The sequence below is a fragment of the Odocoileus virginianus genome, chromosome 25 (genome assembly GCF_023699985.2).
Source record: "Odocoileus virginianus isolate 20LAN1187 ecotype Illinois chromosome 25, Ovbor_1.2, whole genome shotgun sequence".
NCBI lineage: Eukaryota > Metazoa > Chordata > Mammalia > Artiodactyla > Cervidae > Odocoileus > Odocoileus virginianus.
This window is the reverse complement of record NC_069698.1, coordinates 634,529-660,619: the sequence shown is the minus strand read 5'-3', so window position 1 is coordinate 660,619 and position 26,091 is coordinate 634,529. Positions and strand designations below refer to the sequence as shown.

The window sequence follows — 26,091 nt, the reverse complement described above, 5'->3', positions numbered from 1 at the left end:
CTGATGCTTATTCCTTATATTAAAACACTGTCTACTGGGAACACACAGAAAGGCTCTGGTTTCGCTGACCAAACACTGATGATAAAGCTCCCAGATACTGAGATCCAATCCAGGAAGTCCTGTATCCAACTAACAGGTGTCTCAGAAAGAGCGTATAAAATTAAAAGAAGGAAATTATCAAAAAGAATCTTGGTACTGAGAAACCATGATGCTAAGATGAAAAGGGCTCATTTCCAGCTAAATGAATTTTTAAAAAAAGCAATCTAGGTAGTCTTATGGTATTTTAGAATGCCAAAACTTAAAAGAACATAACTTGCAGAGAGGAAAAATAATAACTACAAGGAATATAAATTAAAATGACTTCTAACTTCTCATCAGCATCACAATATGATAATAGAAGATGTTGGGAAAATGCCTTCAAAGGTCTGAGGACACATGATTTAAACCTGGAAATCTATGCTCAGCCAAACTATAAATCAAGGGTTAGAGCAAAATCTGGATATCTCATAGTTGATAAGACTCTGAAATGTTAACTTCTGTGCACAAGTTTTTAAACAAGGGCAAAATCCTAGCTTACTTGATAAATTTTCTGCATCATGAAAAGCAAAGATATTTAACCGTTTTACTACTATGAATTTATTTTCATGAACATTAAAAAGATGGAGCAGAACAAGATTTTACCCTTATGCATGCTATTTAAAATAAAGGTGTCATAGTACTGAGGTATTAAAAGGGGCTTCTCAGGTGGTGCTAGTGGTAAAGAACCTGCCTGATAATGCAGGAAACATAAGGGACATGGGTTCAATCCCTGGATCAGGAAGATCCCCTGGAGAAGGAAATGGCAACCCACTCCAATATTTTTACCTGGGAAATCCCATGGTCAGAGGAGCCTCGCAGGCTACAGTCCATGGGGCAGCAAAGAGTCAGACACGACTGAGTGACTTAGCATAGATATGAAAAAGAAATATTTTAAAAAGGTAGTATATGAATACTGCAGGATTATGAAGATAGCATATGAATGACTGAAGTTTGGGAAACATTTTGGTGAAGTAAATGACTTCCAAATATATTTAGATTTTAAAAGACAATGCAAAGCCAAAAGCAAGAACTCATCAGCTGCAGCAATGCCAGGGCAGAGGAGCCTGAGGACCATTATTTGCTGACCACCCCTTGAAGGTAGCTGAGTTTCCATTGTTAAGATTTCCATATCCATCACCTTATCCACGGAAGCCTCTGACTCTCTGGGGTCCTTAGGAAGCCTCTCCTATGGGGAAGAGAAAGTGAGAACCGGTTGAACTGAGTGTGCTCACATGCCCACAAGTTCCATTTCTCCCTATAAAGTAATGCATTTAGCAAACTGATCCAAATGCCAATGTCTTTATTTTTGCTTCCTCCTATTTCCCTCTATTTTTTTTTAAATCTTTTTAGATTGCATGCTTCTGTGTAATCTCAAATATCCTCATTTGGAGTGAGGAAAAGTTTATCTAAATAATGCTAGTCACACATCTCGATTTCTTGGGCTCTTCCCAGCCCCCAGAGCTTGATCATCTATGGCACAAGGACACAGGAGAGATTCTGGTCCCAGCTTGTTGGGCTCATTGTCAGGGTTCTTAGTGCCCGAACAGACGGTAACTTTGGAGATTCAAGCAGAAAAAGAATGTAATGGATGTATGTCAGTTCGCAGAGTGGTTAGGAAGGCTAGTGAGAAGCACATGGAGGAAACAGGAGGCAAAGCAGAGCCAAGATGGTACCTCAGGACAGTCTGTTCAGGATGCTGACGCTGGCCTTGGCACCACACCTGCCCCTACAGCTCCGCCAGCCACACCTGGACTCGACCTCCACCAGAAACATCGACCAGCATCTCTAAGGCCCCTGGGTGTTCGCATCCTCCAGTGAAGACTCGAGCAGGTGTAGCTGGCAGCCCGAGCTGCCTGTGATCTAGGGAAGGAAGCCTCAGGCCCTTTGGGCCTTTGTTTCCCTACTGAGATTCCCTGACCCAGACAGTAGGGCAGGCGAACATCAGGAAAGCCCAGGGCACGCGGTTACCTTCTGAGACGCTATCAGAGCAGACTTCTCATGCCCCTCTTTGTCATAACCTCATTGCTCTCATTAAACTGAGCAGTTTACAAATGAAGATATTTATGTTGGATTAATTACATTTATATAATATATAGTTTCTCTTGACTTTAAACATAAGTTTCTCATTTAAAATTGTAGTGTCTTTTTATTTGTACTCCTAAATAAACCCAGACAAGGCTGAGGAGTCTTTCTTGTTAAATTCTATTGGGACATAAGCTGCAAATTCCAAAAAAGGACAAATTCAGAGAGGCTAAGTGTTCTAGTGCAATTAACCACAAACAATGTAAGATGCTTACTTTATGAATTCTTGAAGATTTTAAACTGTGATAGTACAAATCCACTGAACCGCTTAATTCAAGAACCCAGTAGAGATCTCTGGTAAATTCTGGTTTTAAAAAAGAAAAATCTGTGATGAAACAAGTACATCTTTCACAGTAATGTATGAAAGGTGATGTCGGTATACATAAAAAATAATTAATGTCAGCTGTTGATATTCTTTGTACTAAATTATATTCATAAGCAAGATTTTTATGTTTTATGGGGTCTGACTTCACCCTGCCCTGTTGCAATAACATCCCCAGTGTTTACTTTAGTCTCCTTTACATTTACAACGTCCTGGAGGGTGGTGGTGCTAAATTTAATTTGTCAACCTATGTTAATTTTACAAGGATCCAGATCAAACTGCTGTATAAACAAGAACTGCCTTGCAGAGGCTTTTGGTGATTAAACAGGAGAAGTTGCAGCTGAACTAAAAAATAAGCTGCCAGTGTATTTTTCATTTTTCCCCCTATAATTTTAATGGCTCAAATGAAAGAGCTGTTTTGCTTTAACAATAGCGTCCTTGTTAAAAGTCCTTTAGAGAGCTGTTACACCACCCTGAAGCTGTCTAATTAAACCATTAATATAACAAAGATACCATTAGTTGCTAAATCCAAAGAATACACTTCCTTCTCACAGCAGAAATTAAAGGTGATTTTTTTTTTTCAGCTTGTAGCTTGATTTCCAGTTTAGAGAAAGCCTGCCTGTCCATTAGACCCTTTTTTTTTTTGCAAGGAAACATCATTAATCTGCAAGACTTACTACAATGGGATATTATTTTCCTCAACAGAGGCTGTTATTGAAACTGCATATTATCAAGCCAGCTGTCCGATTGAGTTTTTATAAAGGATTAGGGGGTTATATGAGCACCTAACAGCTGCACCAGCTAGACTAAAACTGGGGTTCCCAGACCGTATGCGTCTTGGCTAAGGAATGAAAAGATATATTCTTTACCAGTGCAGTGAGATATTAACATTTAAAGGGAAAATTAAATTAGAAATAAAACCTCATTCCTCCGAGTGCAAAGCGTTATGTGAATACAAATGAAGAATTTTGCCCCTTCTCTTAAGGAGTCCATCATAGTCTTAGTAGGCATGAAAATTTTTGAAGCGTTAAAATGTAATTAAAGATTTACATGAAAGTTCGAGGGATTGAAGCAGTCAGTGCAAAAGAAACTGCTGAAAGATGCAAAGAGCTGCTATGGAAGTTCAAAGGCAAGAACAGGCTAATAAGGGTCAGAAGCTGAAGAGGAGAGTTGGTGGAATTGATCAACCAAGGCCTCTGAGAAGTCATCCGGACTGTCTGAAGGGCGACCTGTTCAAGGGAGAAGAGGCCTGGGCGATCTCCTCCTCCACTTCCTCTCAGGCTAATCTGCTGAACAGAACTGACTCCTAATAACGAAACTCCTGGTCTTTTCCTCAACACTATCGAGTCATGGAATATGTGAGCCCTTTTATTTATATTTAAATAATTTTACACTGGCTCAGATGCACCAAGAACTGTTTGCTTGTGTTTTTGTTTATTTATTTGCTTGTTTTTAGTACCTCAGGTGATAATTTTCAACTGGGAACTTTGGGAAAAACTGTTCTAAGTCAATCTTGTGATCTCAGAATGTAAAACATTAAACAAGTACCAAATGTAAAAAGAAAAAAAGCAGATGGAGATGAAGATGGTCTGTGTGTGTGTGTGTGGTGTGTGTAAGACAAATAGTAATCCCCCTGGGGTAGAACAAGAAGACAAAACTTGTGCAAGGTCCAGGGCCAAAGAGTCCTGACCTAGTCTTTCACATAATAGATGCTCAAAAAATACTTTGTACTGGCTGAACTAAAAATGAAGCAAAGAACAAAACAAGCTGTAACCCTCAAGCATTTCATGACCTATTTATTACCACCTTATGTTCAATTCATTTTGTAAAACCTCTGGCTGGAGACACAGACCATGAATCTCAGAGTCTCTTGTGGATTGTATAGCAGGACTGGCTCCAAACACTTGGTGCCTGGGAAACATTTAAACATCAAGGAGGCAAATATATTTTGTTGCAACGAGGTAGAAACTTGAAATTTGAGGAAAGGAGACTCTGAGCTGCATCTCAAAGAACATATCCAGATGCTTATTAGACTGTGGTAGATTTTGCTAAAACATGTGACAGAATGAATTGCTCACAAAATAATTTTAAACTGGCTTAGAGGACCTTGAAGAAAATTACTTTAAACTAGCTCAAGTCCTCAGCAAACCACAGAAACATAAACCTCCATATGGGGGATAATTTCAATGTGGCAGGGAGAAGCAGATGACCTAATGCTTCTCCACCAGCCCCCAGCCCTGCCGCTTCGTGCCCTGTTCCCTCTGCATTCCTCTGGGCAGCGGGAGTTTCTAAAGTTCAGCATGTATGCATGTATATGAAATTTTTAACCAAAGAGATGCCTGTATTCACATCCTAACATATTCTAAAATTCTACCATGCTCTTTTCCCACAGAATCCCCACTTTTTTAATGCTGAATTTGCGAGACACTTAAATAAGTTCATTTACAAAACAAACAGAAGCAGTCATATTATGACATCAGTAGTTTATTTCTTGACTTTCTGAGTATGTATATTTTAAATACCAGAATCAGAGTTTACTAGAAACAGCAAAGTGTCATTAAATTGTTTCCTAACACTAGATTCCAAATACATTTTTTACTGTGGGCATGCCTTGAATAATCTATGCCATGACATTTTTCATAGGATTGAATCCATAAGGTGGGTGAGTGAGCAAACATGATAAAACCATGAAAGTGATTTTGTGATCTGCTAGACACCAGCAAGACAGATGGAACAACCTGTACCTTGCCAATGGGTCTTACCAAGGTGGGGTCTAGGCCATCTTTAGCTTGTAAGCATCACTCAGGATGTAAGATGTAATGCTAGGAGTGTGTCTCCTGAGTTCACAGTGAAGTTCAAGGAAGAAAGAAAAGAGAAAACTTACTGCTTTTCAGAGCTGTCTGCAGTAAAAATGTGATTTTACATATCTCTTTCTTATTATATATTTGTCTCATGTATGAGTGTATGTAGGGTTTCCCTGGTAGCTCAGATGGCAAAGAATTTGACTGGCAATGCTGGAGACCCAGGTTTGATCCCTGGGCTGGGAAAATCCCTGGAGAAGGAAATCACAATGAGTGTATGATGCGTGCATGCTCAGTCATTCGTCATGTCCAACTCTTTGTGACCCCATGACTGTAGCTTGCTAGGCTCCTCTGTCTGTGAGATTTTTCAGGCGGAAAATCATAATTCATAATCACAACTCATATATAGGCATATACATATATATATATACACATATGAAGCAAGGCAAGGGGTAATAGAGTTTTGCCAAGAGAACACACTGGTCATAGCAAACACCTTCTTCCAACAACACAGGAGAAGACTCTACACGTGGACATCACCGGATGGCCAGCACTGAAATCAGACTGATTATATTCTTTGCAGCCAAGGAGGGAAAAGCTCCATACAGTCAGCAAAAATAAGACGGGGAGCTGACTGTGGCTCAGACCATGAACTCCTTACTGCCAAATTCAGACTTATTGAAGAAAGGGAAAACCACTAGACCATTCAGGTATGACTTAAATCAAATCCCTTACGACTATACAGTGGAAGTGATAAATAGATTCAAGGGATTAGATCTGATAGAGTGCCTGAAGAACTATGGACAGAGGTTTGTGACATTGTACAGGAGACAGGGATCAAGACCATCCCCAAGAAAAAGAAATGCAAAAAAGCAAAATGGCTATCTGAGGAGGCCTTACAAATAGTTGTGAAAAGAAGAGAAGCAAAAAGCAAAGGAGAAAAGGAAAGATATACCCATTTGAATGCAGAGTTCCAAAGAATAGCAAGGAGAGATAAGAAAGCCTTCCTCGGGGATCAGTGCAGAGAAATAGAGGAAAACAATAGAATGGGAAAGACTAGAGATCACTTCAAGAAAATTCGAGATACCAAGGGAACATTTCTTGCAAAGATGGGCTCAATAAAGGACAGAAATGGTACGGACCTAACAGAGGCAGAAGATATTAAGAAGAGGTGGCAAGAATACACAGAAGAACTATACAAAAAAGATCTTCATAACCCAGATAATCACGATGGTGTGATCACTCACCTAGAGCCAGACATCCTAGAATGTGAAGTCAAGTGGGCCTTAGGAAGCATCACTACAAGCAAAGCCAGTGAAGGTGATGGAATTCCAGTTGAGCTATTTCAAATCCTGAAAGATGATGCTGTGAAAGTGCTGCACTCAATATACCAGCAAATTTGGAAAACTCAGCAGTGGCCACAGGACTGGAAAAGGTCGGTTTTCATTCCAATTCAATGAAAGGCAATGGCAAAGAATGCTCAAACTACCTCACAAGTGCACTCACCTCACACGCTAGTAAAGTAATGCTCAAAATTCTCCAAGCCAGGCTTCAACAGTATGTGAACCGTGAACTTCTTGATGTTCAAGCTGGATTTAGAAAAGGCAGAGGAACTAGAGGTCAAATTGTCAACATCCTCTGGATCATCGAAAAAGCAAGAGAGTTCCAGAAAAACATCTACTTCTGCTTTATTGACTATGCCAAAACCTTTGACTGTGTGGATTATAAAAAAGTGGAAAATTCTGAAAGAGATGGGAATACCAAACCACCTGACCTGCCTCTTGAGAAACCTGTATGCAGGTCAGAAAGCAACAGTTAGAACTGGACATGGAACAACAGACTGGTTCCATATGGGAAAAGGAGTACATCAAGGCTGTATATTGTCACCCTGCTTATTTAACTTATATGCAGAGTACATCATGAGAAATGCTGGACTGGATGAAGCACAAGCTGGAATCAAGATTGCTGGGAGAAATATCAATAACCTCAGATATGCAGATGACATCACCCTTATGGCAGAAAGTGAAGAAGAACTAAAGAGCCTCTTGATGAAAGTGAAAGAGGAGAGTGAAAAAGTTGGCTTTAAGCTCAACATTCAGGAAACTAAGATCATGGCATCTGGTCCCATCACTGCATGGGAAATAGATGGGGAGACAGTGGAAACAGTAAAAGACTTTATTTTGGGGGCTCCAAAATCACTGCAGATGGTGACTGCAGCCATGAAATTAAAGACGCTTACTCCTTGGAAGAAAAGTTAAGACCCACCTAGACAGCATATTAAAAAGCAAAGACGTTACTTTGCAAACAAAAGTCCGTGTAGTCAAGGCTATGGTTTTTCCAGTAGTTATGTATGGATATGAGAGCTGGACCATAAAGAAAGCTGAGCGCTGAAGAATTGATGCTTTTGAGCTGTGGTGTTGGAGAAGACTCTTGAGAGTCCCTTGGACTCCGAGGAGATCCAACCAGTCCATCCTAAAAGAGATCAGTCCTGGGTGTTCAGTGGAAGGACTGATGCTGAAGCTGAAACTCCAATACTTTGGCCACCTGATGCGAATAACTGACTCATTTGAATAGCCCCTGATGCTGAGAAAGATTGAAGGCAGGAGGAGAAGGGGATGACAGAGGATGAGATGGTTGGATTCCATCACTGACTCAATGGACATGAGTTTGAGTAAACTCCAGGAGTGATAGACAGGAAGGCCTGGCATGCTGCAGTCCATGGGGTTGCAAAGAGCTGGACACCACTGAGTAACTGAACTGAACTGATATATACATACATATATATATATATATATATATATATATATATATAAAAGCATCAGGGAATATTTGTTTAAACATTATATTTACTGTTTGAACCAACTGAGTTTGAGATGGCAAAAATAACACTAACTGCTACTAAATGCCAACATTAGACATTATCCAAATCAGTCTTCATAGCAACTCTTTGCAGTGATTATTTTTATCCCTAATTTATAGGTGATTATTTCTATCCCTACTTATTTAAAGTAGTCTCAAAGAGGTTAAGTTACTTGTCCAAGGACACACAGCTATTAAGAGTGAATGTAAGACACTGAACTTGGATTTTTCTCTCTCCAACCCTGTTATTCAAAATTTTATGTTGAGGTAAAATATTTATTGTGGGTTCATAAGAGAAAGAGCATGCAATCTGTGAGGTGAGGGTCTTGAGGGGTAGAGAACCTGGTGTGCCAGTCAGCCGGGGTGGGGGGGGGGGGCAGAGCAGGCCCCCGCGTTGGCGTTCTCCCTGACTGAATTTAGTCTGCAGCCGTGACACTTCTGTCAGAGCCTCTCAGGAAGGGCGTTGCTAGGCTGAGTCTCCACTTCCACTATGTCAGGTTTTAAGCCCCCCATAACACATCTTGCCTTCATTTGCATGTTGCTAAGTCGTGCTCATGACTTAGATTCTTCAGTGCGTCTGCAGTGAATTAAAGGAAGACCAGATAGCAGCACAAAGTGCTGAGCGAAACTCTTTTGAAACTCAAAAACAGTTTCTGGCAACAGAAACCACCCTCACATTTTTTAAATTCTTATTTTACCTTATTTGGAGATATAAGAGGGACTCTGGAAACCCCTTCAACCAGAACTTAATGTTAGTAAACCTTTGTTGAGATAAAAGAAAATGTCCTTCTATCCCAAAGATGCTAAATACAGGTCACATCAATAACTATGGTTTCCATTTTCTGGCTAGGTCAAGCAGAATTTCCCACTATTTTTTCAATCAGGAAAAGTAGTATCTCAGATAACAAGAAGGGCGTTTGTAACAATCTAGTAAAGACAGAGAGCTAAGTTGTGTCCGATTCTTGCGGCCCTATGGACTGTAGCCTGCCAGGTTCCTCTGTCCATGGAATTCTCCAGGCAAGAATACTGGAGTGGGATGCCATTTCCTTCTCCAAACAATCTAGCAAACTCAGAGTTAATTTTATTGGCAGATTTGTGTTGGGCTGGAGGCCCATCTTACACCAGTCTCAGGAGAAGGAACTATAGAGAGGAAAACCTGTCCCATTCTCTTGTTTCTGGGATGTGTGTTCAATTTTAGGTTTCCCACTGAGAGATGTGTGGGACCAGTGATCCTGGGAAGCAAACAAGTCTGAGTCAGAGCTTGTACTACATAACTGAAGCAATGCTTCTCCCCATCTTCAGCTTTCGTCGCTTCACCCTCTGTCACCAATTTTAGGCAGGGTGGGGAGGAGAGGGGGGACCAGATGCCCCTAAGCTTGTACATAGCTGCACTGTTCAGAACCTTCAGGAATAAGCAGATTTGGAGACACAACCCCAATTTGCAATCGTTCGGTTCAACCTAGAACCACAGTTTTAGTACAGCTTATTTTTTTGCTTCTGGTATGATGGTAACTTGAAGTTAATCATCCAGACTGGAAAATGAACAACTGGTTCTAAAAACAGAGGGGTCTATGTGGCACACGGGAGGGGATAAAGCTCAGTCTCCTCATGAACATCGATTCAGAAAGGAATGGACACTGTTGTGTAATTTTTCACACATGATGGGATGCGAGCAAATCCTTCATCCTAAAAAGGACAGAAACCCAGAAGGGAATGACTGGGGAGAGTGAGTCACTCGCAGCTGTTAAGAATCAGAGACCTCGAGTCCTGATTTAACGCTTTCCTTTATCCGCCCCAGCGGCCAGCGGCTCTCAGACTTCAGCTGCATCAGAACCAGCTTGTGGGGTTGTTAAAACATGCATTGCTGAGCTCCACCGTCAGGGTTTCCAGCTCAGCACATCTGGGCAGGGGCACCCTCCAGCTCAGCACATCTGGGCAGGGGCAGACAACTTACATTTCCTGCCGGCTTTCTGGTGATGCCCGTGTTGCTGCTAGGGATACTGAACCACCATGAGAAGTGCTGCTGGAGGCATACCCACTTCAGAATTGAGCTCAAGGGGCCAAGACCAGCTTATGTTCCTGGAACACCAATCCAACACTTCTTTAAAACAGGGCTTCCATGTTAACTTGCAAGGAGCACTGCTGAAAAACAGGATGGGGGGTGGGGGGTGCTGGTCAACATAACACACTATCAATCAAGTGATGTCCCCTGTTGCTCCCACAAGATTTAGCTTGGGACCAGAGCAGCGCGGGCCAAGGTTGGCCTTTCCTTGGGGAGGCGGGATAGGTGGCAATTCATAGGTGCCAGACTAACATCTGAGACTCAAGTTCACCACTTCAAGTTATGAGCTTGTTCAAGTCAATCTTTAGCTTTTCTAAACTGTAGTTTCCTCAGGTACAAATTTACAAAAAATAATATTACTGATCTCATCAAGTTGAGAGAATTAAATGAGATAGTGTTTAGAAAGCTTTAACACCGTGGTTCATGCATACAAGGCTTCAATCATTGTTAGTGTAAGTATTGCTTAATAATACTATAACTAGCCTTATCATACCACTATTCACACCATTTTTACTACTCCCAACAAATTTTGAGGTGTTTGTCTCATTTTCAGATATTGGAAACCAAGTCACTGAGAAATTAACTCTTGCATTTCAGGAAGCTTTGAGAAGTTAGGCTCTGTGATGCAGCTGGTATCATCATCACTCTAATCCCAGACTTTTGAGTGAGATCTGATCCAGACCCTCTGGACAGCCCTCCCCCAGAATCTGGACACACTCCTTGGGATTAAAGGAGGAGGCATTATTTCTGCAGGCCCTCCTGGAGTCTCTCTCTGCCTTTTTTGGCCCACATACCACTGTATGTAGTTTGTGTCTGAAATGGAAAATTTCTGTAACACAATACCCAGCTCTGATCCCCACAGACTCTCAAGTCTCTCCCTCTCTCTCTTTTTTTTTTTCTTTTGGTTTCAGTTAAAATATGACTTCATGTGCAAAAAAAGGAGCCTCACTTCCCAGGGCTCTCAGCAGATTCATAAGCATGGCAGATTCAAAACCCTCTATTTCCTAAGAATTCTAGAGAATTGATTTCACTTTTCTGAAAAAGGAGAGACATCCATCTACATGACAAGAGAAGAGGGAAAATTAAAACTACCTCCTCTCCGGATGCAGGATGTGTCACTCCACGGGCCCATCTTCTCCCGTGCCCCTCAGCCAGCACTCCCTGGGTGCCCCCCAAGGACAGGCAGGAGAGCAGAGCTGCCCTTGGCTCTAAGACCTTGCCTGTAACTGGGTGTGTTGCCCAATCAGGCAATGAAAACCGAGGACTTAGAGATTTCTCTCATTGACTCACTAGTGCTTTTCTCTCCTAGAGTGCCACTCTTCTTCAGAAACTCTGCCTAATGCAAGCCTAGACCAGCCTAAACAGGACAATGGGCTTCTGATAAGTCACTGAATGACTTACCTCTTTGACAACCTACTCTAGTCTCCAATGGCCTGCATAGGCTCTGGAGCCCAACCTTCTGGCTTAGAGTCCCAGCTCCTCCCCTTACCAGTGAATTGAGTGACTTTGGGCCAGTTTCTCAACCTCTCCATGTCTTCCTCATCCATAAATGGGGCCCGACTCTACAATGAAAGCTTACAAGGGATTAGTTATTAGATAAATTATAAAGTGTTAGGACAGTTCCTAGCACATGATGAGCTCCACATATGTTGCTATCATTACTGTCACTACTTCTACTGCTAGTAAACAAACAATTATGGCTATATTTGCTCAAGAAAACATAATGCCTAAATAGGAAGCAGTTTGGTGTTCTGGTAACAGCACAATTTTAGAATCAGACAAATCTGATTTGACCACTAACATTACTACTTAAGTTGTGCGATCTTGGGCAAGTTATAAACATCTTGGAAATCCAACTTTCTGTTTATAAAATAAAGATGGATAATAACACCTACCTCAAAGTGTTACTGCGAGGATTCAGTGAAGTCATGTTTGGGAAGCTCTTGGCCTGGTTGGTATCCAGGAAACAGTAGTTTTTATAAATGGGAAACTGGTCACATGGAAACTGAGCAAAGAAATCCATTAACTCCTGTAACCACTTGCAACCACCCTACTCCATACAACTGACCAAAATAACTCCAACAGCTAAGAGTTTTACTACATAATATATAAAGTCAAAGAATGCAGAGTAAAATAGTCTTCTATACATTTTTCTGTGTCTGGTGTTAAACTTGGTTAGCAGTCTGGACTTAGAAATTACTCATCACTCCCAACTCCAACGTAGCCTCTCTTCTTTGTCAATCCCATCTTTGTCCTTGCTTCCCAGGTAGCTCAGTGGTGAAGAATCCACCTGCAATGCCAGAGACGCAGGAGATGTGGGTTCAGTCCCTGGGTCGGGAAGATCCCCTAGAGAAGAGAATGGCAACCCACTCCAGTATTCCTGCCTGGAAAATCCCGTGGACAGAGGAGCCTGGTGGACAGCTATAGTCCACGGGGTCGCAAAGAGTTGGACACAACAGCGCGCACACGCACGCACGCACACGGACGCACGCACGCACACGGACGCACGCACACACACACACGCACGCACGCACACACGCACACACACGCACGCGCACACACACACACACACACACACACGCTGATATGGAATTCTGCCAGGTTTTCTAAGGGCACCATGATGAAAGTACTCCCCAACCCTCAGTTTTCAACCTCCAGATGATGTTAACTTCTATGAGTTGAAATGAAGGTACTCGAAGCATCCCAAGCAGGGCAGTAGCATCGTTCGGCTCCAGGGGGCGCGACTCCCACCACAGTGCGTTAAAACTGTGCTCCAGGGACCCCTTTAACAGGGAAAACAACAGCGGGGCGCCTCCCAGAGTTGTGCAACAAGATGACTGGGATCCCAAAGAGCAGGAAACAAAGCCCGCTTGCTCAGACTTGAACCCTAACTCCCCTTACTTTTCATGAGTCAGATTCAGTCTTCCAAGCCTTACATTGTCCTGGCTGTGTGAGAACGTGTTAATCCCTGGGTGATATAATCCAGAGGAGGGCTTGCAGAATCACCGACTGAAAAGCCTACACAGGGCATCAAACCAACACCCTCCAGGGTCCAGGGGAACGAGACAGAGGATGGAGGAAATACGCAGGCACCAAGCGTCCTCGCCCCGGCTCCCTCCGCCAGCGCCTGTGGGTGAAGTGCACTAAACTGACCGATGGATTAGACCTGAGGTGGCAGGAGAAAGCGGTGATGCTGGCACTCAGGGTGCAGTGAGCAAAAATCTCGGATGAATCCAAACACCAGTGAAGGAAGATAACGCGAAGTCATGGCTCCAGGAGCCCTGATAAAGTGGCTGCTTTCATGCATTTATACTTTCCCTTCCCCCACCTTATTCACTTCTTCCACAACAGTATTACAGACAGAGCTCTTCAGAGCTAAAAGTCATCCACAAAATAATCTGGTCCTAAAACCCTCACTCTTCAAACGAGAAAATGAGTCCCAGACGTCGGGTAGTACAAACCATCCAGGAAAGACGATTGATCTAGAAATCACTTAACGCCTTCAGCTGCCTTTAACATGAGAAAGAAATGTATTCAGGTCGGAGTAAGTGATTTTGTAAACTCTGGTATATAGATAAAGAAGCTACAGCTCAAAAGTAAGTGATGATGTGTCTTCTTTCCTGCTTCTTAAATCTCTCTGCTAGTTAACAATCCATGGAGGCATTAGGACTTGTGCTGACCAGAGCCAATTCCCCAAGCATTGAAGCCAGTAGGTGGGTGGGAAGACATGGACCTACTTGTTGACTCTTGAGGGAGAGAGGATCCCATCTCTGATCAGTCATGTAGAATCCACTTAACATTTCATTGTTGTTTCTTTTTCTGCAAACACACACACACACACACACACTGCAAATGGAAAGAACAGAAGTCTGGAGCCAGAACACCAGGCTTTTAAATTTAATACCTGTGCCGTCTTTCTCAATTTCAAATTTTCTTCTGTAAATTAAGGATCATTATCTTTCTCATGATATTGACATGATCAAGCAAAATAATTAAGCATAACTGTTTTGTAAACCATGAAGCAGTGATTCTTAAATAAGTTGGTTCAAGAATCTTCTTAAAAATTTGATGAATGCTGAAGACCCTCACCAGAACTCCCACATGTAAATACAGAATTTTCGTGTAATTTCAGAGGGTTCACAGAGCCTCTGCAGGGCCCTATTTAACATCTGCTCTAGAAAAGCTTGTGAAATGTGGAATACTCCAGCCTGGACGAATGCACCATTTTCCCAACTTGGCATAAACTAAGGCAAGGCATTCTTTTATTTGGCAAACCCATACTGGGTTCTTACTAGGCATGAGGGGCTGCAGGGGCACCGATATCCTTGGGGTATTAAAGCAAAGACATCCCTTCAGTGCATTGTATCAACTAAGAAAGTCACCTCACTAAGGAATCTGATCTCAAAGTCCTTATTTGGTTATTCTGGTCAGATTAGAATAGTGGTCACCTTGATTTGAGACAGGGAATCATGAACAAAAAAATGAAGAGATTTTTTTTATTTCTAAAGCATTTTTTAAATGAAGCATAGATGAGTTATAATATCATAGTTTCAGGAGTGCAGCACAGTGCTTTATATATATATATATATATTATATACTTATATATGTTACATATATTCTTTTTCAGATTCTTTTCCCTTGTAGGTTATTGTGAAATATTTCAGGTAATTCGGTGTATTATACACAGGGAACTTTCCCCAGGTCTATGAAGGTGAGATTTTCCTCAGGACTTGACGCACCAAAGGATTTGGGTGCAGATAAGTGGAGGAAAGCTGTGTTCAGTTTGGGATAAAGCACGATTCCTCATACTTCTGGTCTCATGGTCTGAACCCCTCATGCCAGTGAAAGGGTACCTGCAAAAACTTGCTGTTTTTCCACATTGACCTCTTGCAGATTGTTGCTACTAGACCAGCGAATCAAAATATTACTGGTGACAGAACTCAAGACCGAAAACAGGCCTTTTCACTGTGAGCAGAGGGTTTTTGTCTTTTGTTTGTTTTGTTCTAAATTCTTGCAGTCAAGGGTTTAAATCATTCTACCAGTTTATGGTCGGTGAAACATGAAAAACTTACTTTCCTTATCTGAAAGTGTAGATGATAATTGTGACTTCATTTAGCTGCTGTCAGATTAAATAAGATGTAAAGTGCTCAGAACTATGTCTGGCACAGTGGACGCTCAGCAAATGGTAACCAGTATGATTACCATTGATCCCATTCTCAATAGCTCTACCCTTAGCTACTGTCACAGGTCCACTGCTTTACCAGCAATGGGGAATATCTGTCTTGTTGTAGCTACTGTTCTCCACAATATCATTTTTTACAATGTCGCTGCCAATTTGTCTGGAGAGGTTTTAATTTCCGTAATGCGTTAGGCTTGATTTTCTAAGCTCCAGGTTGAGAGGTACGTGAGCTGAGTCTCACAGGGGAAGCAGGTAGAATTTACGGGGCTGGGATGCGCTAAAGGCTGAGGTGCTGTGTGTTAGTCTGTCAGTCATGTCCTGCTCTCTGCAACCCCACAGTCTGCAGCCCACCAGGCTCCTCTGCCCACAGAATTCTCCAGCAAGAACACTGGAGTGGGTAGCCATTCCCTTCTCCAGGGGATCTTCCCGATCCAAGGATGGAACTCAGGTCTCCTGGGGCAGGCAGGTTCTTTACCCTCTGAGCCACCAGGGGAGCCCCACAGGGTGGAGATTGGAAGGTAGATTAGAAAAGAGAATCGGAAAGAGAGATAACGGATCTGATGCGAAGTGCCCGAAAGAAAATTAAGAAAAAACAAGAGCAGAGAGCAGCGAGTGAGTATACTTTTCCCTTATAGAAAGGACTTGAGAAATAAATTTTTACTAACCTGAGTAATGTACAAGCAAGTTACATCATTTAGTTGTAGGGGATCATGACTGGAAACTGGGTTGCTGTGGCGCAGAATTACAAAGTGATGATATTTGTTGAGGAGAACTAGGAGATTTTAACATAAAATCCTGTTGAGGGGGAGAAATTGGGGGAAAGGCTAGTTAGGGAGTTGGGGATGGCCATGTACACACTGCTATATTTAAAATAAATAACCAACAAGGGCCTACTGTATGGCACAGGGAACTCTGCTCAATATTATGTAACAACCTAAATGGGGAAGTAATTTGAAAAAGAACAGATACATGTATAACTGAATAATTTTACTCTACACCTGAAACTATCACAATGCTGTTAATAAACTATGCCCCAATATAAAATAAACAGTTTTTTAAAAAGCCAACCCTGTTGAGTCAACCTGAGTTCAACAGCTAAGTTACCTATGTGTATATATAGTTTGTAACAAATGTTTTTCTGCATTGAAGTCAGATTATTTTCTGTAAATGGCAGGCTAAGCTTATGATGCATTTGCAGAGAAAGACAGTGTAAGGGGCAGTTGGTGAGAGTCTGGTGCTAAAAAGATGACCTGAAGAGGACCCTTCCCTCTCTTAGACTAACCGCTGCCCCATGGATGAAAACAGTGAAACTCACCAGCCACAAGAATTCAGGGACAGTGGAGGAGATCTGGAGGGCGGCAAGTCTGCCCACCAGCCAGCCAGTCAGTCCCCACCCTCACCCTCTGATCCAGCCACAAATACATGAATTACTGCCACAGCAATGTCAAGGGCCCCTTGCTGAATAAAGGGCCATACAACTGCTGGGGATTCCAATGTCTTCCTGCAAACCTTCATCACTCCAAACCGCCTGTGTTCCTCGAGTTTGCTCTGCCTTGCCCGCTTATTTTGCATCGTTGAGCTGGACCTACGTGCAGAGATCCTCAGAGACAAGGCTCAGACTCGTGTCTGGAATGCTTCAGCATACCATCCAGCTAACTCCCACTCTCATATTGCCAGAGGAAGAGATTCACAAAACGCCTGTGGAGCCCTCTGGCCACTGATGAGCAATGTCTTGAGTCTTTAATTATGGACCAATGAAAACAATGCCTTCAGTGAACGGCTGCCTCCCTTTCACCTCTGACCCGAGATCAGACATGCAGCCGTGAGCGTTGCCAGATGGAAATTGTTAGTGAAGAGCCAATGTAACAGGACTGTTATTTATGACCTAAGGGCAGCATTCATCAGTATCCCTGTGGCTTTGACTTCTGTTTAGTGAGTAAGTGACCTCAGTATTGTGTGTGAAACCCTATGTGTTTGGATGTGGCTTGCTCTGTGGGAGAGAGAGATGTATTCCCTTTAAGTTCCTTTAAGCACCTAAGTCAAAAGGAGGATGGGGAAGCCAGTCCAAATTATTAGAGCCTGATGGTATCTGAAGGAACCCAAAGTCCAAATAAACATTTCCACTTCAGTCCAAAGCCTTCCTTGGTCAAGCTGTCAGACTCCATCCTCTCCCCATATTACAACACCCCAGAGATTATAAGGACAAGCTCTTTGGCCTCACAAGTCACTGCCCAATTTCATCATCTGTTTTTACCCCAATCTGAATATTTTGTAGCTTTAGATCACGCTTTTGTTGGAATCTCATCAATATATCCCCAAATAACAGAGCCGAAGGGCCGATGGCATGCTGAAGCACGTTCAAGCATGTTCAAGGGACAGGGATGTTAGAGAGTTGGCTTCCTCGTGTCCGAGATGTCCCAGGTTGAAAAGTGCGCCTGTGAAAATGGTATACGTGCTCTTAGGACCCTAGTTGTGCATCACTGTCTATAATCTGTTGCTTTAGAAAGTTTCCCTCCAACCCTCTGTGTGTTGTTCCATCTCAAAGCTGTGTGATCTTTAGCTTCTCTGTTCAGTGTTTGGGCAGATGGGTGAGAATTGATGAAACACAGATGGTTTAGCGAGACGGAGATTAAGAATCCTGCTGGGCTGAGTATATTTGGTGATTGCCACGGTATCTCAGCAGTTTGAAGATAAATTCACCCATAAAAATCTATTGTTGAATTTTACTTACTTTATCTTTTAGCCTCTCATATAATTCCACAAAATTTACTTCATTTTCCAGTACTCCTATGCAGTATTTCAGAGAAAGGAGCAGAGTCATCAATTCATAAATGGAAAACTGAGGTAATGAGGACAGGCCAGAGACACATGCTGAAAATCACTGGTTGTGGCCAGAGGCCCACGTTTCCCTCAGCAGAAGGTGCTTCCTCTGGAAAAGTTTCCCATTACATCATCAATGTATTTTTCCAGATAGCAGGCTCCTTTGGGATGTAGCAAGTCTGTCTGGGGAAGCATTTATCACCTCTCAGCAAGTATTTAGATCTTTGTTTGCACATTACTTTTTCTCTGACTTTCCCAGTGTGTGCATTTATGTGTAGGTAACCTTTTCCTCAGTGAGTACCAATTAGTAAGACTTTGTGAATTTAGTTTGACACTTATTTGTTATTATTTTTTAATGCAAATATAAAATGGCTGTCCTCTGAGACTCTGTGACCCTCACACTATATTTTCTTTCCAGAAATAACAAATCTTTAGGCTCAGGCACACCACACACACACACGCACACACCGGGTTATATGAGTAAGACTAAAGGAACACATTTAGGAAAATGCTTTAGAGCAGCGGTCACCAGCTTTTCGGCACCGGGGACTGGTTTCACGGAAGACAGTTTTCCCACAGACTAGGGCAGGGCTTAGAGAAGAGATGGTTTCAGGGTGATTCAAGCACATTGCATTTATCACGTACTTTATTTCTATTATCATTACACAGGCTCCACCTCAGATCATCAGGCATTAAATGCCAGAGGTTGAGAACCCTGCCGTAGAATGTACAAAATACTTTAGCTTCTGCTGTTCTAGAACTGCAACGAAAGGGCTCATGTTACTGTACCCATCTCAAGAGTGGAAAAGCTTATTCAGAGATATGAAGTAACTTGCCAATATTACATGGTTCATATATCATAAAGGTGGGATTGGAAATCAGGAGTGAAAATCTGACATCTCAGTGCTCTAAGTCTCCACCTGGAAGATGAGCAGAAGGAAGCAGTGATAAAAATCCTAGTCCCCATGGGCTAGTCAAGGATCTGATGGCCCAAAATCTATGATATTATTATTGTTATCATTCAAAAGGAGACTGATCAGAAGAAAGTCTTTTTCAATGTGATATTGGAAAGTTCTGTAAGTTGCATTTTCAAAAGGATCTAATGTTATGTTTCTGATATATTTTTTAAAAAATAAATTATCTTTATACTTTTTGAGGTAAAATAATTTTTAAAGGGGAAAAGAGAAGTAGAAGGAAGACAAGAGGGAGAAAAGAAAAACCCTTGAAAGGATGTAGCATCGAAATGGCAAAGGCTACACGTTTCTGTGACTATGGGTTCACTCCCAAAGCTGGAGGGCTTTTTACAGCTCTGTTCCCTGGGCTGATAAATGCCAAGATCAGCCTGGTCTCTCTAGACACTGAGAATGACATGCTTCTTACAAAGTTTGTGCCAGGGACCCAGCCAAGTCTAAACTCTCGTTTTCATTTGCATTAGCATTTTTCTTGGTTCAAATTCACAGGTAAAAGTTCCCCCAAGAGAATATTCAAGGTGGCTTTCTTCGTCAAACGGCTTCCCTCCTCCTGGAGAACAAACTTGCTTGCTTTCTGTGTCCACATGCTTCAGGGACAGGGAGGGTTTCATAAACGAAACACCACCCAGACCACCTCCCTCTCACTCTCTTCAGAGGCCCCGCAGCTCTGTCTCCTGAAGGAGGGCTGGGGTGTGTGAGGAATGCACTTTGGGTTTTCTCCGCAGAGAGATGGGGCCAAGGTCCCCTCCTCTATCCACTCCCACTCCTGCAAATCAAACACTTCTGATTCCCAGAGTGTTTTTCCTGGGTTTAAGCATAGAAGCAAGCAATGCAGCAAATGGGTAAGAAGCTATCTTTTTTGCTGCAAGAGTTGAATTTGTAAAGGTCTGAGAAGAATCCTTGGTGAAAGAGACCAGGGAAATTCAATATTCTCGACAACATCGTTCAAAGTACAGTCTGAGAACTACTTTTAGCAGGATCACCTACAAAACTTGTTAATAAAAATTAACAAGGTTTCCTAGGCTCTGCTCCAAAGCAGCATAATCAAAGATTCTTGGCGTGGGAGCTCAGGAACCTCATTTTTATCGAGTTCCCAGTTGCCTTCAATGAGCATTAACGCATGAGACCAAACGCACAGGAGAACAGACACGGGTGCTGGGGGCTCCGCAAAGTCAGGAAAGCCAGCCTCTCCAGGAAGCTGGCTTTCAGGTAGGGTTCTCCCTGACTCCTGAGATCTCTGCGGAGTGTGCTTCCGCGCCTTTGTGTTTCCTGCCACAACTGGGAATCGTCTCGCCCTTGGATTGCCGTGATTCGTTTACTTGAATTTCTCTTTCAGGCAGAGACAGTAACATTATCTTTATGTCTTTATATATCCTTTGCTTGGCAGAATACCTGCTTAATAAGCTTTTGTTGATTAAACAAATAAACTTAATTGCTTTACCAATCAGGAAATTAGCATGCAAAGGGTTTATGCTTCTTCTCCATAAGTTATTGGATACTACAGAACAGATTTTCTAGCAGACCAAGTCTAGTTGGACTTTTAACTTTATTCCTAACATCCCATAGCAGATGCTGCCACCAGCATCTCTCGAGTTAGAAACTTGTTTACGTGCCCCCTTTTCTTTCCCACTTCTCACTGGAAAAGCTGTGCTGATACTGGGTGACTCAAAGGAGCCAAACTGGCTTAGCTAGAGAAAAAGTTGCCAGTGGCATTTAGCTCATATATACAGTCATCCTTAAGTATCCCCAGAAGGTCTGGTTCCAAGTTCCCCTCAGATACCAAAATCCATGGATGCTCAAGTTCTTTTTCTAAAATGGTATAGTATTTGCACATCACCCACACATATCCTCCTATACATATTAAATCATCTCTGGATTATTTATCAGACCTGCTGCTGCTGCTGCTAAGTCGCTTCAGTTGCGTCCGACTCTGTGTGACCCCGTAGACGGCAGCCCACCAGGCTCCCCCGTCCCTGGGCTCCTCCAGGCAAGAACACTGGAGTGGGCTGCCGTGTCCTTCCCCAGTCATCACACCTGGTACAATGTCAAAACTCTACATGCAGTTGCTGGTGTGCAGCAGATTCAAGTTTGCTTTTTGAAACTTTCTAGAATTTTTTGAAGTATTTTTGACACAGGGTTGTTTGATATGGAGGGTGGACTGTATTCAGCACAAAGGTGACCCCTCCGTTCAGCCAAGGTCTAGGAACACCTGCCCGGTGGCACCTGGCACCATGAATGCACCCCTTCGCACGTTGTTGCTCCAAATGCGCAGGACTGCAGGCCCAGCAGAGAAGAGAAAGCCAGTGGCTGGAGAGTGGCTCCATTGCTGGCGGTCCTCCTTCCTGCTGGGTGCTCTCAGAGCTCTCAGGTAGGACCCGGGAGAGGCTGAGTTTTCTGGGTGCTGGGCTGCAGGAATGCATTTCCCACCAGGTGTTTCTCTAAACATGCTGTTAGGCTACAGAGTTACCCTCTGACTAGTGACCCTTCAGGGATGGTTAGGTGTTTCAAGAAATTAATAAAGTCAAAAGAAACAAGTAAATTTGATGACAAGTTCTGGGGCTAATCAACACTCCAGCTCCGGGAAACTGGTGGCGATCAGATAGGAAAATGCTGGGGATGAAAGCGCTGAGTGGCTTGGCACAGCTGGTTTGAGATGTGCTGACTGAAGAAGTGCCAGGACTAGAAATGTGAGAAGAAATACCGGGTCCTGGGAAGGGGCACTGCTGTCGGAGTTTGGGGTGGTTTTCATGGCTTTTTTTCCCCTGTTTTCATCCTTTAAAAGAAGCTGAAATAAAGATGACTTGAAATAATTTTAGTCATGTGTATATCCTAGCTCTGCCACATCCTTTATCATGTTAACTCCTTTTTATTTCAAAGAATATTCAATTTACTAGGCCCAAACTTCATAGTGTTTTTAATTTAAACAGAGAATCTTGCCAAACCTAGCTCTAAGAGAAATATTTTCGTTATCTGGCTCTTTGATCCACTCCAAAGCTTGGGTGTGGTTTCATTCACCAGTTTGCCGCCCCTCTGTGCTGCTGGGATACCAAACAGGATAGCCACGAACCAGGAAAATACTCCTGACGGATTGGCTTTCGCCTGCATCTGATGTGAGGGACATGGCATCAGGAACGAGCTGCAGAAACAGGGGGACCAAATTAAAAGTTATGTTTAAAAATGTTATGTGAGATATAAGGAAAAATACAAAGGCTTTGTCATAAGAATTCCTCATAATGATGATAATTACAGCTATCAGTTATTGAGCACTGACTGTCTCAGAGCACTGCTCTGGTGAGTTTAGAGGTGAGATCTACATTCTTCCAGCAAGCTTATCAGTAGGGATCATCATCATTTATAAACGAAAACAAAGAGCAACAGATCAAAGGGAAATGACTTGGCCTATCCTTTGCCCGCGGAGAAGGAAATGGCAACCCACTCCAGTGTTCTTGCCTGGAGAATCCCAGGGACAGAGGAGCCTGGTGGGCTGCTGTCTGTGGGGTCGCACAGAGTCAGACAGGACTGAAGAGACTTAGCAGCAGCAGCATCCTTTGCCAGATGCATGGTTGGTTCACACCCTTAGAAAGCAAACATTAAGAATTCTGGCCTAATCTATTTAGTCAAGACCATTTCCTCCTATATACTCTCTATCTTAAAAAGGTGAATAACCAAGGAAGAAAATCCTAGAAGGGCATGTAGATGTTAATTTGGAAAGACTAATGAGTCACAAAGTAAGAGTGGGAAGATGCAGAGTATGGATGCTGAAAGTGTGATCTGAATATGACACAACTCAAAGCACTCTGATGGCAGAGAAGGTGTTAGAAAAGGAGTTTGGAAACCCTAACATGATAGCTAATCCAGATTTTTGGCAGCCTCATCCAAATCATCTTCTAATTGTACATTATTTTAACATTATGCAATTCATGTGCATGGAATCTGGTTTATTTGGGACGTTACATAAGAAGGAGAAGAGAATGTCCAAGAAATGTAATTATAGAGGATATAATGAAGCTTTGGCTTGAAATTTAACTCAGAGAACAATTATTTTAGATTTGTTTTTCTGTATACATAAATTAGCAGAATTAGTATATTTTTCTACAGTTGCAATTACATTTACACTTTGTTGCTAAATTAATGAGAACTCAGAATGTACATTGAGTTTATGGAAATGATACTAATGTCTCAATTAAAGTATTTAAGTCTTCCTCGTTGCTTCGCTATACAATTAGCCCTGAAGAGCTGCTAATGCAAGCGTTGAGGCTAATTTAGCTCTTTTTCAAGAAACTGAGCTCCTCTGCAGCAAAGCCAGAGGCAGGAGACCCCTGAGCATCGTGCGCAGCACAGAGCAGGCCCCTGGGCTGATGCTCGGGAATGAGTGGAATGAGAAATCCTGATGACTGCTATTCGAGAAGGTGCTCTTAAAGAACTGTGCGTGTGCGTGTGTGCGCGCGCTCAGTCACTCAGCTGTGTCTGACTCTTTGTGACCCTCAGGCTAGGCCCTATTTAACTGTGGACTGGGAAATTACCTATATACTTGGAGTATACAGGATCTGGGCAAGAATCCCCTTTATTACATAAACATTCCTGAGTCCTCCTATTCTAAGTATCAGTTCAGTTCAGTTGCTCAGTTGTGTCTGACTCTTTGTGACCCCATGGACTGCAGCATGGCAGGCTTCCCTGTCCATCACCAACTCCCGAAGGCTGCTCAAACTCATGTCCATCAAGTCGGTGATGCCATCCAACCATCTCATCCTCTGTCGTCCCCTTCTCCTCCTGCCTTCAATCTTTCCCAGCATCAGGGCCTTTTCAAATGAGTCAGTTCTTTGCATTAGATGGCCAAAGTATTGGAGTTTCAGCTTCAGCATCAGTCCTTCCAATGAATATTCAGGACTGGTTTCCTTTAGGATGGACTGGTTGGATCTCCTTGCTGTCCAAGGGACTCTCAAGAGTCTTCTCCAACACCACAGTTCAAAAGCATCAATTCTTCTGTGCTCAGTTTTCTTTATGCTCCAACTCTCACATCCATACATGACTGGATGGAAAAACCATAGCCTTGACTAGACGGACCTTTGTTGTCAAAGTAATATCTCTGCTTTTTAATATGCTGTCTAGGTTTGTCATAACTTTTCTTCCAGGGAGCAATTCTAAGCGTCTCTCTGTTGTTTAAGTGGAACTTGGTGGGGGGTGGTGCAGGAAGGAAGCAGGAAAAGGAGGATAGCAAAGCAATTAGTAACGTGCAAAGGGCAACATTTCAATTTGTATGGAAAGTCCTTTTCTACTCTTGCAACGTACTTCCAAAGTGTTCATGGTTTATGGGCTATGGTATCTATTTTATAAACCAAATATTGATTCACTATGTAGTCCATGAGGTCTAAAGAATTTCTACAATTATGCCTCACTCTCCAAGTTGATCTAATGGGGATTTCTCACAGTATCCCAAAAAAGCCCAGCTTCCTGGAGGTAAATCTTTCTTCACCAAAACACTGGATCAGCTGCACCCTCCCTATCCTAGAAAAAATATGAAGGAAGGGATCTGTAATGGATAAGCCTGGATGTAGAGCTCAAAGATTCTAGGTCAGCAAGAGTGCAAAGTAAGCAGAGTTCACCCCTGAAGCTCCCATAGCCTTCACCTTCCCATAGTCCTGGGGCAGTTCGGTAATATGCATTGCCTTTAGATTTGGCAATTGACCTGGAGGCAGCGGTAATTGTCCGGGTCTGAGTGCAGGTCGGAAAAGAATTTCCAGACCCGAGGCAGCATGAAAGGGGAGTGAAGTTTATTAGAGTGGGAGACGCTGTTAGAACAGCAGGCCAGCTCAAGTGAGAGTGGAACTCTTTTGCAAGCTAGTGGACAATTTTTGTAGGGCTTTCCCCGTAGCTCAGCTGGTAAAGAATCTGCCTGCAATGCAGCAGACCCTGGTTTAATCGCTGGGTCGGGAAGATCCCCTGGAGAAGGAATAGGCTGCCCACTCCAGGATTCTTGGGCTTCCCTGGTGGCTTAGCTGGTAAAGAATCTGCCTGCAATGCGGGAGACCTGGGTTTGATCCCTGAGTTGGGAAGATGCCATGGAGAAGGGGATACTTCTGTGTCCCCTTCTGTAATACTGTAATACTCCAGTATTCTGGCCTGGAGAATTCCATGGACTGAATAGTCTGTGGGGTCACAAAGAGTCAGACACAACTGAGTGACTTTCACTGTCACTCCCACACTAGAATGGTATGTAGGAATGATATAATGGTATATACATATTTTCTTAGAGATAAGGGATTTAAAAGTGATGGAGAAAGAAATCAAAATTTTCCCTAAATATGAAGCAACATGGCTTTGAGTATTCTGGCCTGGAGAATTTCATGGACTATGTAGTCCATGAGGTCCAAAGAATTGGACATGACTGAATGACTTTCAGACAATTGTTATAACCTCAAGATAGTGAAAATTCCTACTGAAATGGTGGCATTAGGTGATTGGTTAGGAGGCTATAGGGTGGGTAACAGGGTAGGTATTTTATCTAATATGGGGTCAGGAAACTGATGGGTTTGAATCTGGAGGCTCATGGAAATAGTTTCTATGGGTCTTAATCAGATTCAGAGATTTTTGCCCTGTGACCTTGGCACAGGGCTCCCCACCTGTGACCTTGGTATAGAGCTCCCCAGTAATTATTATGCTTGTTCCTTTCCAATCCTTCTCAGGAAGAGAAGATAGAAATACATTCTGTCCAAAGGTGCTTAGGCTGAACACATTTAAGTATAGGCACACCTCAGAGATACTGTGTGTGCGGTTTCAGACCAACACAATAAACCGACACAATAAAGCGAATGTCTCAATAAAATAAGTCACACAAATTTCTTGGTTTCCCAGTGTGTACAGAGCTGCTTACACTATACTATAGTCTATTAAGTGTGCTTCAAAAAGTGTTTCAAAAA

The 26,091-nt window shown here is 42.6% G+C and overlaps 1 protein-coding gene and 1 long non-coding RNA gene across 7 annotated transcripts in view; one reads left to right on the top strand and one right to left on the bottom strand.

The window, feature by feature from the left end:
• PHLDB2 (pleckstrin homology like domain family B member 2) overlaps window positions 1-26,091 on the top strand; it is a 243,949-nt gene that overhangs the window by 20,139 nt on the left and 197,719 nt on the right. The gene's annotated exons all lie outside the window — the stretch shown is intronic.
• LOC110145385 (uncharacterized) lies at window positions 1,040-12,392 on the bottom strand. Its single transcript, XR_002316193.2, has 3 exons — window positions 12,100-12,392; window positions 10,097-10,284; window positions 1,040-1,264 (listed from the first exon to the last, which is right to left on the bottom strand). It is a non-coding gene; the product is annotated as an uncharacterized lncRNA (long non-coding RNA).